Below are 12,832 nucleotides of genomic sequence, written 5' to 3'. Positions count from 1 at the left end.
TAAATAGTAAACAAATATAATATGGCCCATTATTGACTGTGTTGTTTTTGATGTGAAGTTTTTTGAGTTGTTCATATATTCTGGATATAAATTCCCTCTTGAAAAAGGAGCTAAAAAATAATTTCTCCCATTCTGTAGAATCTGTCTTGCTCTTTATTGTTACTCTTGCTATCATGAGCTTTTTTATTTGAGGCTGTTACACTTATTGATTCTTTGCTTTATTTCTTGAGCTTTAAGATTCTTATTAAGGGATTTGGTAGCTGCACCAATATTTTGAAGTGCTGTCCCTATGTTTTTTTCTTTCAGGAGTTGTAGTGTTTCTAGTCTAATTTCTAGTTCTTTGATCCACTTTGATTTGATTTTCCTGCAGGTTGAGAGGGATCAAAATTTTTCTTCTATATGTGAATATGTGAATATCCAGTTTTCCCAGCACCATTTGTTAAAATGTTTACTTTTCTCCAAAGTATGCTTTTTGGCAACTTTGTTTAGAATCATATAACTGTATCTATGTGGATTTTTCTCTGTGTTTTTATGTTACTCCACTGATCTACATGTCTGTTATTATACCAATACCATGGTAATTTTGTTAATATAACTTTGTAATATAATTTGAAAATTTGAGTTCTGATATTATGATGATTCCAGCATTTCACTTATTGCTCACTCTTCTTTGCCTATTCTGGGTCTTTTTATTATTCATATAAATTTGAGGACTATTTTTCATAGTTTTATGAAGAATGTCATTGATATTTTGATGGTGACCACATTGAATCTTTAGATTGCTTTTGGTAATATGGCCAATTTGACAGTATTAATTCTTCCTGTTCAAGAACATGGAAGGCTCCTTCCATCTTCTAAGGTCTTTTTCAATTTATTTCTTCAGAGTTCTATAATTTTCCATCGCAGAGATCTTTCACCTCCTTGGTTAGATTTACTCCCAAGTTTGTTCATTTTGTTTGTTTGTTTTCTTTTTCTTTCTCTTCTTTGTTTCCTCCTCTTTGTTCTTTTTTTTTTATTGAAGCTATTGTGAATGGAATTGCTTTCCTGATTTCATCAGCAGCAGATACATTATTAGGGTACAGAAAAGCCACTGATTTTTGTATGATTATCTTGTATCCCGCTACATTGCTTAGTTTGTATATCAGCTTTAGAAGTCTCCTGGTAGAGTTTTTTGGGGGTTTCTTAGTATAGGATCATGTCACTAGCAAACAGAAATAATTTCACTTCTTTTTCTATTTGTATTCCTTTGATTTCCTTCTCTTGCCTGATTGCTGTCTATAGAGTTGTAAGAACTATATTAAATAGGAGTAATGAGAGTAAACATCCTAGTCTTGTTTCTAATTTTAGAAGAAATACTTTCAGGTTTTCTCCATTTACTGTCACATTTGGCTTTGTGTTTGTTTTATGTAAACTTTATGATTTGAGGTAAATTCCTTGTATCCTAATTTCATCAGGGTTTTTTACACTAATTGATGCTGAATTTTGTCAAAAGTTTGTGTTTTTTTCTGTGTCTACTACAATGATTATGTGATTTTTCTCCTTAATTCCAATTATGTGATGAATTACCTTAACTGACTTTCATATGTCAAAACAAATTTGCATCTCAGGGATGAAATCAATTTCGAACATGGTATACAATCATCTTAATGTGTTTCTGAATGTGGATTGTTCACATTTTATTAAGGATTTTTGTGTCTGTGTTCATCAAGGATATTGATTTGTAGTTTCTATTCTTTCATGTGTCCTTACCTTGTTTAAGGTAACCACTCTTTCTAGTATGTGAAATAGTTTAAAGAGGATAGGCATTAGTTCTTCTTTAAAGGTCTGATGGAACTCAGATGAGAATACGTCTGGTCCTGGGCTTTTCTTGTTTAAGGCTTTTTATTAGTGATTCAATCTCATTGCTGATATAGTTCTACTTATAATTTATATACTCTCTTGGTTCAATTTGGGTAAATCATGTGTCTAAAATTTTTTCCAATGTCTTTTAGATTTTAAAATTTATTGAAAAATAGCTTTTCAAAATAGTAACAAATGATTCTCTGGATTTCAGAAGTTTCTGTGATGACATCTTTTTTATGTCTAATTTTGTTGACTTGGATCTTCCAAGCTTCCATACCTCTCTGTATTGGTCATTTGGCTAAGGCTTTATTCATCTTGTTTATCTTTTCCAATAACCAACTCTTTCTTGCATTGATTTGTATCATTTTATTATTCTTAGTTTCATTAACTTTGGCTATGATCTTGATTATATTTTTTTTACTAGTTTGGGAATTAATTCTTGCTTTTCTAGAGCCTTAATATTTAACATTAGTTGTTTTCTTTATTTGGCTTATTCTATTTTCTTTAATGCAGACACTGAGTGCTATAATCTTTCTTTATTTTAATTAGTTATAATTAGTTATGCATGATAATAGAACGCACTATGATACCTCAATCATACATCAATGGAGTATAATTTCTCATTTTTCTGGTTGTACATGTTATAGAATCTGACCGGTCATGTAGTGTAATATGTGTACATAGGATAATAATGTCTGATTCATTCTACTATTTTCCCTACCCCTATACCTCCTTCCCTCCCTTCTTCACTTTCCTCTATATAAAGGAACTCTATTTTTCCCTAGCCACTCCCCTATCCTTATTGTGAGTTAGCACCTGCATTATAAAAGAAAATATTCAGCCTTTGGTTTAAGGGGATTGGCTTATTTGACTTAGCTTGATATTCTCCAGCTCCATCCATTTGCCAGAAAATGTCATGATTTCATTCTTTTTTTTAAGGCTGAGTGGTATTCCATTGTGTATTTATACCACATTTTATTTATCCATTCATCTGTTGAAGGGCACCTAGGTTGGTTCCATGAGTGGAGCTGCTGTAAACATTGATGTGGCTATGTCACTGTAGTATGCTGATTTTAAGTTCTTTTAGGTATAAACTGAGGAGTGGGATAGCTGGGTAAAATGGTGGGGAATCTCCACACTGCTTTCCATAAGGCTTGCATCAATTTGCATTCCCACCAAGGGATCTTTTTTCCCACATCCTCACCAACATTTATTGTTGCCTGTATTCTTGATAATTGCCTTCTGACTGGAGTGAGGTGAAATTTTAGAGTAGTTTTCATTTGCATTTCTCTAATTGCTAGAGATATTGAACATCTTTTTATATATTTGTTGATTAATTGTATTTCTTCTTCTGTGAAATTTTTTTTTCTTTATTGATTGGGGTCTTTTTGTTTGTTTGTTAAGTTTTTTGAGTTCTTTATATATCCTGGAGATTAATGCTCCATCTGAGGTGCATGTAGTAAAGATTTTCTCCCATTCTGTAGGCTCTTTTTTCTTGTTATTTATTGTTTCTTTTTCTGAGAAGAAGATTTTTAGTTTGAATCTATCCCATTTGTTGATTCTTGATTTTACTTCTTGCACTTTAGGAGTCTTGTTAAGGAAGTCAGATCCTAGGCCGACATGGTGAAGATTTGGGCCTACTTTTACTTCTAGTAGACACAGGGTCTCTGGTGTAATACCCAGCTCCTTGATCACTTTGAGTCATGTTCTGTGCAAGATAAGAGAACACTGTTTTCATAAGTGTCCCAGAGATTTTGATATGTTGCATCTCTGTTTTTGTTTCAAAATTTTTTTTTATTTCTTCCCCTGATTTCTTTTATGACCCATTTCTCATTCAAAAAGTTTATTAGTCAATCTCCACGTGTAAAATATATTTCTGTTTTTTATCTTGTTATTGATTTCCAATTTCATTCCATTATGTTCAGATAAGATGTAAGGGATTACCACATTTTTTGTGTGTTTGATAAGACTTGTTTTGTGTCCTAAAATATGGTCTCTTTGAAGAAATTTTCATGCACCACTGAGAAGAAAATAAATCCATTTCTTGATGGAAGAAATAGTCTGTACATGTCTATTGGGTTCATTGGATTAATAGGACTAGTTAGATCTTGAGAGTCTTCATTTAGTTTATGTCTGGGGGACCTTTTTATTGGGTAGAGAGGTGTGTTGAACTCATATAGTACTAATGTGTTGGAATCTATTTGTTTCTTTATATTGTGTAGGAATTTTTTTTATGTATGTATGTGTGCCAACATTTGGGGCATACATTTTTGCAATCATGATATCTTCTTATTGCCTAGCTTCCTTCCTTATCACTTCTGATTAGTTTTGTCTTAAAGTCTGTTTCCCTGATATAAGATTATCTACCATGTTTGATGTCTGTTTTCACTTTTCGTCTACATCCTTTGCTTCTAAGATGAGTCTGATAAACAAATAATTGAGTGTGGTTTTCTAATCCACTCTTCTGGCATATGTCTTTAATTAGACAGTTGAGACCACCTACCATGTTATTATAGAGAGATGATGATTATTTCCTGTCATTTAGATTTTTTTCTAATGTTAATTTAGTCTTGACTTTACTAAGCTATTCTTCTAGAGAGATTAATTCATTTATGAGGTCTTTGATCGATGTAATATTTCTTCAATTATTTTCTTCTAGTGCTGGCTTACTAGTGACAAATTCTTTTAGTTTATACATGTCTTGGAGTTTTTTATTTCAAGAAGAACTTTCCTTGATATAGCAATCCTGATTGATAGTTGATTTTTTTGGGTCACCTAATAACTGATTTTCTCTGATTTTGTTTAATTAGTTGAATTCCTACAACAGATCACAACTGAAATCTTTATGGAAGCTAATCCTAACATATATAGAATGACACTTAAGATGCCATGAAGCAGAATTATCTAATCCAAATCAGTTATATGACCAAAATATAGATATCTTATGTGGAACTGAAATTTTTTCAAAACAATGTCATTGCCAATGTTGTGTAAATATAAATTATAAATATAAATCTGAGACATCCCAACACATGTGGGTAATGCAAAATAAGGCAATATGTTTTGGGGACATAATATAGACTGTGAGGCATATATAGCTCAAGAGTGACTTAGATTATTCTTCTGGGAAAGTTAGATAATAACTGGTAAGGAAGAAAAAGAAGACAGATCAAAGAAGTCAGCAGAGCTGAACTAGATAGATAAAGTGTGAACTATTTCAAGGTCACCATATAATAGAGAATTAAAGTCAAGAGGATCTGTAAACTCTAGTAAACAATGTTAAATATTTCATTCTAGATTTGTTTGTTTTTTCTGTTCCTTTTAGCTGGAGATTCATGAGGCAGTTGTGAATAAAGAATTAGGTGGCTGATCCATGAATTATTTGCATTTGTGAATCAGAGAAAGCCAATTACATCATATTAGGTAAAATCCCAGCTCCTCCCAGAAACACTTCCCAACCAGTCTAATTCAAGTGTCACCTTGCATACCTAGTTGGGATAGGCAATTATTATTTCTGCTTTTCATAGTTGCTTGGTTCTATAATTCATGGTTTACTATCTCGGCCCACCTTGGTTCGAAGCTTCAGAAATACAGTCTGTTTTATATTGTATTGTACCTTGCACAGTGATTAGTTTTTGATGAGGTGCTCAACAAATATTTATTAAAGAAATATATCAAATTATGGAGCATATGTAACCTCATTTTAGAATGCCTTATCTGTCTCAGCAGAGTGTAAGATGGAGGTAAAGTACAAGAATACATGATTACAACAAGAGAAGAGCAGAGATGCATGTACTAGAGGCTATTTTTAAAGCTTAATTGTATTATTCATCTATCTAGTCTTGGTATAGCAGTCATGGAGCAGAGTCACATCTGGTGACCACCATCTGGAGCCAGATTATCCAGATTCAAATTATAGTTCTACTGTCTGACTAGGTGATCTTGAGCCTATCTCATATTAAAACCCTGTTCCTCAGAGGTTGATAACAAGAATACCAATCTTATATATTTACAATGTGAATAAAATAATTATTGTACCTAAAGCAGTTAGAACATTTAACACAAAGTCAGAATTCAGTAATTATTAATTATTATTATCTGAATCATTAACAACCATAAATCACTCTGTTTGGGGGTGTTCAGAATTTTATTCAACTGTTTTATCATTCAGATCCTGTGGATGATGTTTGCATCCTGTGAAGTTATAGATTACTGGGAACTGGGTTTTTGAGTCTAATAAGTCTATGGTGAAAGCATCTTGTAGGGCTCTAATGGAGAAATATGTGCATTTCCATTCTTCAAAAGCCTTATCAGACAAAAGACAAAATTTTATTCATAAACATACTATTTTTGTGGCTAGACCTTAGGCAGTATGAATCGTGGAAAACTGCCTGTGGAAAATTCTTTGATCTGCATCAAATTCAGCTATTTCTTTAATAGTACCTTTTAAATATGTGCTTTATACTATAGTTATCTCAAATAGATAGTACATCAGTGATCATATGTTTCATCATTTGAAATATTGCCTTATTAGTTATAGTCCCATCTATCTAGTCACAAAGATAGGAAATTAGAAATGGAATGACACTGCCATTTAAATTCTCTAACCGACATTTTAAACTAGTGGAACTGTTTGTCTTGATTCTGCTTTTATCTTCAGAGTGAATTGATTTAGTTGGGATACTTTGAATTTTAAGAGAAAAACCATTTGATATATTCTTCAGTAAAAGTACAATTATAATAATAATAGAGTGAAGTTTTCTATTGTTTGTTTCTTGGTTTTCTTTCCTTCCTTCCTTCCTTCCTTCCTTCCTTCCTTCCTTCCTTCCTTCCTTCCTTCCTTTCTTCTTTCTTTTATACTAGGGATTGAATTCAATGTACTTGACCACTAAGCTACATCCCCAGCCCTATTTTTGTATTTTTTCAGACAGGGTCTCACTGAGTTGCTTAGCACCTCGCCTTTGCTGAGGCTTGTGTTGAACTCTTGATCCACCTGTCTCAGCCTCCAGAGCTGCTGAGATTACAGGCATACGCCACCATGCCCACCTCTAGAGTGGAGTTTTGCAGAATCCTATTTAGATACACATGCAGGTCTCAAAAATTACTGTAATTATAAAATACATAGTTAGGAAAGTGAACTTTATTTCTTTCTGTTTATGTGCTTCATGATCTTTCTGTTCTGACACATTATCATGGACACATAGTGCATATAGACATAAAAATCTTATAAAGCCATACTTGCAGTCTTATTTTATTTTGCTAATGAGCAAAATACCCACTGTTTTATAATCATGTTTGCTAAATTGTAATCATGGCATAGAAAATTTTCAAAATATCAAATTTTACTGTCTAATAACAAGTTACCAAATTTTAATTTTATTAAAATTTCCAATGACCAATAAATTACACAGAGCCTACTACCCAATAGTACAATAGAGATTCAAATGTACCTGTTTATATACCTGCATATATATTCCTACCTAAATATAAGAATATATACTTTGAGTATGACTATTTAGGAAATTCTACTATGAAGAGTATCTCCAAAATTCAAATTTAAAAGGTTATAGACAGTGTGGAAATATTCATTGAACAGTTTCACTAGGTAAACAATACAGTTAAAATAGTGACTTCAAGATGACTGAGGGAAGAGACCAGACGTCGCTTTTATATTATGGCAAAGAACAGAGCTTATCACTTATAATAACAACTTCCGAAATTAAAATTAACTTGGTTTAATGTTCTACAGAATAAAAAAACTTGACAGGAAAAGTAAACCAATAAACTAAAGTATATCCAATCACAAGTAAATGAACTTTAGAATATATTACACAATGTGGTTTTTATTCTAGTAGAATGATATGTATACTAGTTTAGAGAGTAGTTTAGAGAGTATTGATATGCTCTAAATTTGTAGTATGAAATATTAGAATCTCAATAGAGATATGATTGTCTCCAGGATGTTGCTTAAATTTCATAAATTCTCTCTTATAGCTTTTTGGTTACAGTCCATTTTCCAAACTATAACTTACAGTTCAGGTTTTCAAAGAACTATAAGGTGGCCATTCAAAGAAGCCTTCTATGGTCTTTTGTTTACTATTCTGCATGAGTTTTAATATAAATGCTGTTAAATCACTAACAGAATAAAGGAGATGGAAGGCAAAAAGTAAGAGTAACATTTTACCAAATAATGTCAGACATTATAGAGTTTATGGAATCAGTCATCACGATTGAAAAACATTATCCCTATTAACAAAAATGAATTGTAAATAAGGGCGTGAGTTAAAACGTGATGGGCTGAGGTTGTGGCTCAGAGGTAGAGTGCTTGCCTAGCATGTGTGGGACACTGGGTTCAATTCTCAGCACCACATATAAATTAATAAATAAATAAAGGTCCATCAACAACTAAAATAAATAAATAAGTAAATAAATAAAACATATGAATGAAAGAATTTAAAGAAACAACACAGAATATTTAATACCAATGATTGATTTTCTTAGAACTTAGCATTACACACTCAGTGTACCCATGCATCACTCTGAGCTGCATAATTCTGTACAACTAAAATGATAATTTTTCAAAGATGGAGTTTTAATAGAATTGATCAAGAAATATCAAAATTTAAATGAACAATCATCACTTAATAAATTTAAAAAATATACAAGCTTCTTCATAGCAAATGAAAGTCAGGATCATGGGGTTTTGCTCAAGATCATGCACAGTTTTTCATAATTTTCTGAGAATAACAATAAAAATATATTTCCCAACTCACCAACTCCTGTATGCTATTATTTCCAAAATAGTCAATGCAACTACCAGAAAGTAAAAGTAAAATTTCTCTCTCATGAACATATATCACAAATCTTAAAACAAATTTTATTTGGCTTGGCGATGTATTAAAATATTAAATCATTAACAAAGAAGTCTTGTCCCTAGAATCCACAGTTGACTTGTTTTATTAAATTTATCCATATATATCAGCACATTAAAATAAAATAGATCAAAAATATATGATATCTCAATAGATTAAAAAAATACCATGGATGATTATTTAGAAAAGGCTTTTCAGTAGGAACTTTTACTATTAAAATATTTACCTATAAATAAAATTAATCTATTAATAAAATGTAAATAAAACTGAAGACAAAATTTAAAGTATTCTTACAGGAAAAGCTATAATACAGTTTACTTGTGTCATAAAAACATAGCTTGAGTTCTCTAGATCTCCAAAGAACTCTAAGGTTTCGCTTTTATTTTACAATAGTCACCTCCCTTTCCCCCCCAAAAAAAACATGAAATTTTTAATTTTAACATTGATTATTCAAAAGAAAAAACATATTAATCTGTTTTATAGTCACTATAGCCACATTTTAAATGGGCAATATTTAAAGTAGACAATATTTAAAATAGTTCAAATACATAAAGAAAAATGACAGCTCAATAGCTATTTACAGTTAGTGATGGCCACATTGAACAGCATAGAGAAACTAACAATGATCTAGGGAAAGAGCAAAGCATGATTAGGGGAAACATTTTAAAGATTATTTCTTTGAAGAGAGTTGTTGGAGTGTTATGCAAACCCTCTTGTTATCTAATATCTATATTACCTGGAATGTTCATCATCACAAGCACAGTGAGTGGATTATTATAATATACACTGATGGACAAAAGGGAGTTCCTGTGACCAAGAAGATTGTTCTGGCATCCAACAACAAAAAAGCTGTTTCTGAACCGCTCCAATTGAAACATATCATGCTTTCAGGTACACTGTGGAAGCAAGTGTAAGTTTATCCACCTGATGGCAAATCTGGACCCTGAAAATCAGAAAGATGAAAATACCTTCACAGAGTCTCATCTGAGAAGATTTCTCACTTGGAAAAAAATGACATTGTAGGAATATGCAGAGATCATGGGGATCCAAATGTCCTTGTAACTATGAATTTGAAAACCCCACAAAAATCTATACCAAAAAGATGTCAATGCCCATCAATTCATCAAATCTAGAGGAAGCCAAAACCTGATTGCAGGTGCATTGATCAAGAAAGTGTTTCTCCACAGTCTCAACATCTCCTCCACATTCAGTCTTATAAGGTAGAGGCAGCCAACTGAAAGGGACAGGAGACTTTCCTAGTAGAACAAGGTACAAAGCCTCCAAGTAAGATCATGTACCAAGCCTTTGCAACATGAACAGCAATGAAACAACCTTAATGGTTGTTATTTATAGCTAGTGGTGGCCATCTTCTTTAATTCAAAGAAATGAGCACATTTTTGAAATTTGTTTTGCAGGGGAGATTTTTGTTACTAATATGATCATAAAATGTAGATTCTAGAAATTCTCATAAAACCTCCATCTATACCAGTCAGAAGCCCATGTGGAGGCAGAAATGATTTTTTAAGTTATTCAACATCTTCTCTCCTTTCAAGTATCTCCAAATCTACCTTAATCTAATTTGGAACCTAATTAAAGGGGAAACACTTCCTAGCAATCTAATCAAAAGTCACATTGCAAAAATAAACAGAAAAGGCAATGGAACAAAATGGAAAGTCTAGATGCAAGGTAAGAGCTATAAGGAAGCTTAGTACACAATGTTGGAAATAGTTCAAAGGGATAAAGAAGAAATGATTGATTCATTAAACAAAATTCATATCAATGAATATTGTTGAAGAATTGACACTACTACTTCTATGAGAAAAGTTTTCCTACATGGAGGACAACAAGCAGCATAATAATGTCATTCACCTGCAAAAATAGATTCAGAAAGTTAAAATTCTCCATGGTTTGAAGGTGTTGAGGTGGCCAAGAAAGACCCAACTCACCTGGGCACTGGAGGGAACAGTGTTAACTCACATAGACAAGAGACAGAGAAAGATCAGCTTCAATATTGTACTTTGGTTGAATATGACCAGTGAGAATAATCCCTCAACTGATACAGGGAGATGATCTACATGGGCCCTCTTGTGCTGCAGGTGAAGAACCCCTCATCACATCTTTCTATTCTTTCTCTACAGGAACAGATAAAAAACTGGGATTGGTCAGATAGCATATGATGCCTATACTCAAGTAGTACAAAGCAGTACACAAGTTCTGAACTGGTAAGTATATTCCCAAAGAAATATGACCAGAACAGGTGGTAAGAGTGCTTAATCTCATTGTATGAAAATATTTTAGATCCAAGGTACATTTATATGCAACTCTGCGTAGGTGGAAAGACTGAACCCACATGACTTACTTTTTCAAATAAATGTCCCCTTGAAAGCAAAATTACAGGATTATAATTCTTTAAATAAACATAAATTAATAAGTGATGCGGTAGCTAAAAGCTGCAAGATTTACAAATTTCATGAAGAAAATATGGAATATTCAAAATATAATGTAGAAAGCATTATAATAATGAATAACTAATACATTGATTATATGACCACATGTTCTATGCAGATAAAAAAGCAAAAAGATAAGACAAAGATCTGTGTGTATAAAGACAAATATACTTTAAATAATATTTATTCCTAATGAAGAATTAGCATTCATTAGTACACAAGAAAAAAAATTAAAAACATGTAATTTTAAAAGCATGATGCCTAAATGATTTTTCAAAGAATCCTTAATGTCATCGACTTGAAAAACTGTTTAAGGAAAAACTTAGTGTGTGAGAAACTGAATTGATGAGAAATTAGTCATTTGCTATATTTGATGTATCTATTTTTTCTTTATGTTTGAAAAATGTCATGGCCAAAATAAACTTAAAAATCTATAAAGTTAAAAATGCCACAAGGAAAATGTTCCTTGATGTGGTGGAAGGAACATGTTTTGGAGGAAGGCATTTAGAAGATTATTATGTTTTATATTAAAATTTTCATATATTCTCACATAATAATTACATTTTGGATGTCTTAAAGAAAAAAAACGCAAGTTATGAAAAACATTGCAATCATTAATATTTCTATTCATGTGCAATATACAATATATGATTTAAAGGAAATTTTACTAATGAAAGAATATTACTTAAGTAATGACCTGACCACCCTGTGGAAAAGCAATTTTTTAAAAATCAAATATATGAAGTTTGTTTCATTGAAAGAATATTGATGTTTATTAAACAGTACACATGAGTGTGAACTATTTACAAATTTTCCAAAATTTACAGAATTTATTATAAAAGTTTCAACAAAAACCAAACGTTTTCCATGTATTTAATTGAATTCACACATCCCCTTTATAAATGCTAAATTGGTTCTGTGTATCTAAAACATTAAAAATATGAACAAGGTTTTAATTTGTAATTTCTCAGTGTCATATATTAATCAGAATTGTAAATCCTTAGAGGAGAGATGATGTAATGTTGCTTTGAAATGATTCCAAAAGCCTACATATTTTCCTACATGTGTAGCATGTTTTACCATAAGAAGAATTTGGAATGTTCTCTCTCCTTCTCTCTCTCTCTCTCTCTCTCTCTCTCTCTCTCTCTCTCTCTCTCTCTCTCTCTCTCTCTCCCCTCTCTCTCATGCTGCATCAAACCTTAGCAGACCCTATATGTGAGTTATTGACTTCAATTCCTGGACTCCAAAATGTATATAAACCCCAGAGTTTGACAGACACTTTGAAAGCCAAGGCTGTGTGGCAAGCCTCTGTTCTGTCAGTTGCTTCTCCCAAGACTAGGAGCTCGGTCTGTGATGTAGCCATGCCTTGTGAGCTTTTTGAGCTATCTCTTGCTGGCCAACACCCGCAGTGACCGGTAGGGACCTCATGTATCATCGTGCATCTCTGCTGTATTGGTGAAACCATCTGTCTGTAGCTGCTCTTGTATAAAAAGATGACTCAAACATCAGCTAGACTATTTTCCACAGAGGCTACCTTCATCCTGAGAAACTAGACAGTAAAAAATTTGGAACACATTCACTATGTGCTTATTGTACTTGATCTAGTATATTATTCCCCTTATTATCCCCCTTTGTAAACTTTGGAAAATAATAAAATTATTTTCCGAAAAT

This window comes from Spermophilus citellus, assembly GCF_964194105.1.
Source record: "Spermophilus citellus genome assembly, chromosome: 10".
Classification (NCBI taxonomy): domain Eukaryota; kingdom Metazoa; phylum Chordata; class Mammalia; order Rodentia; family Sciuridae; genus Spermophilus; species Spermophilus citellus.
Note: the sequence above shows the minus strand (reverse complement) of the source record.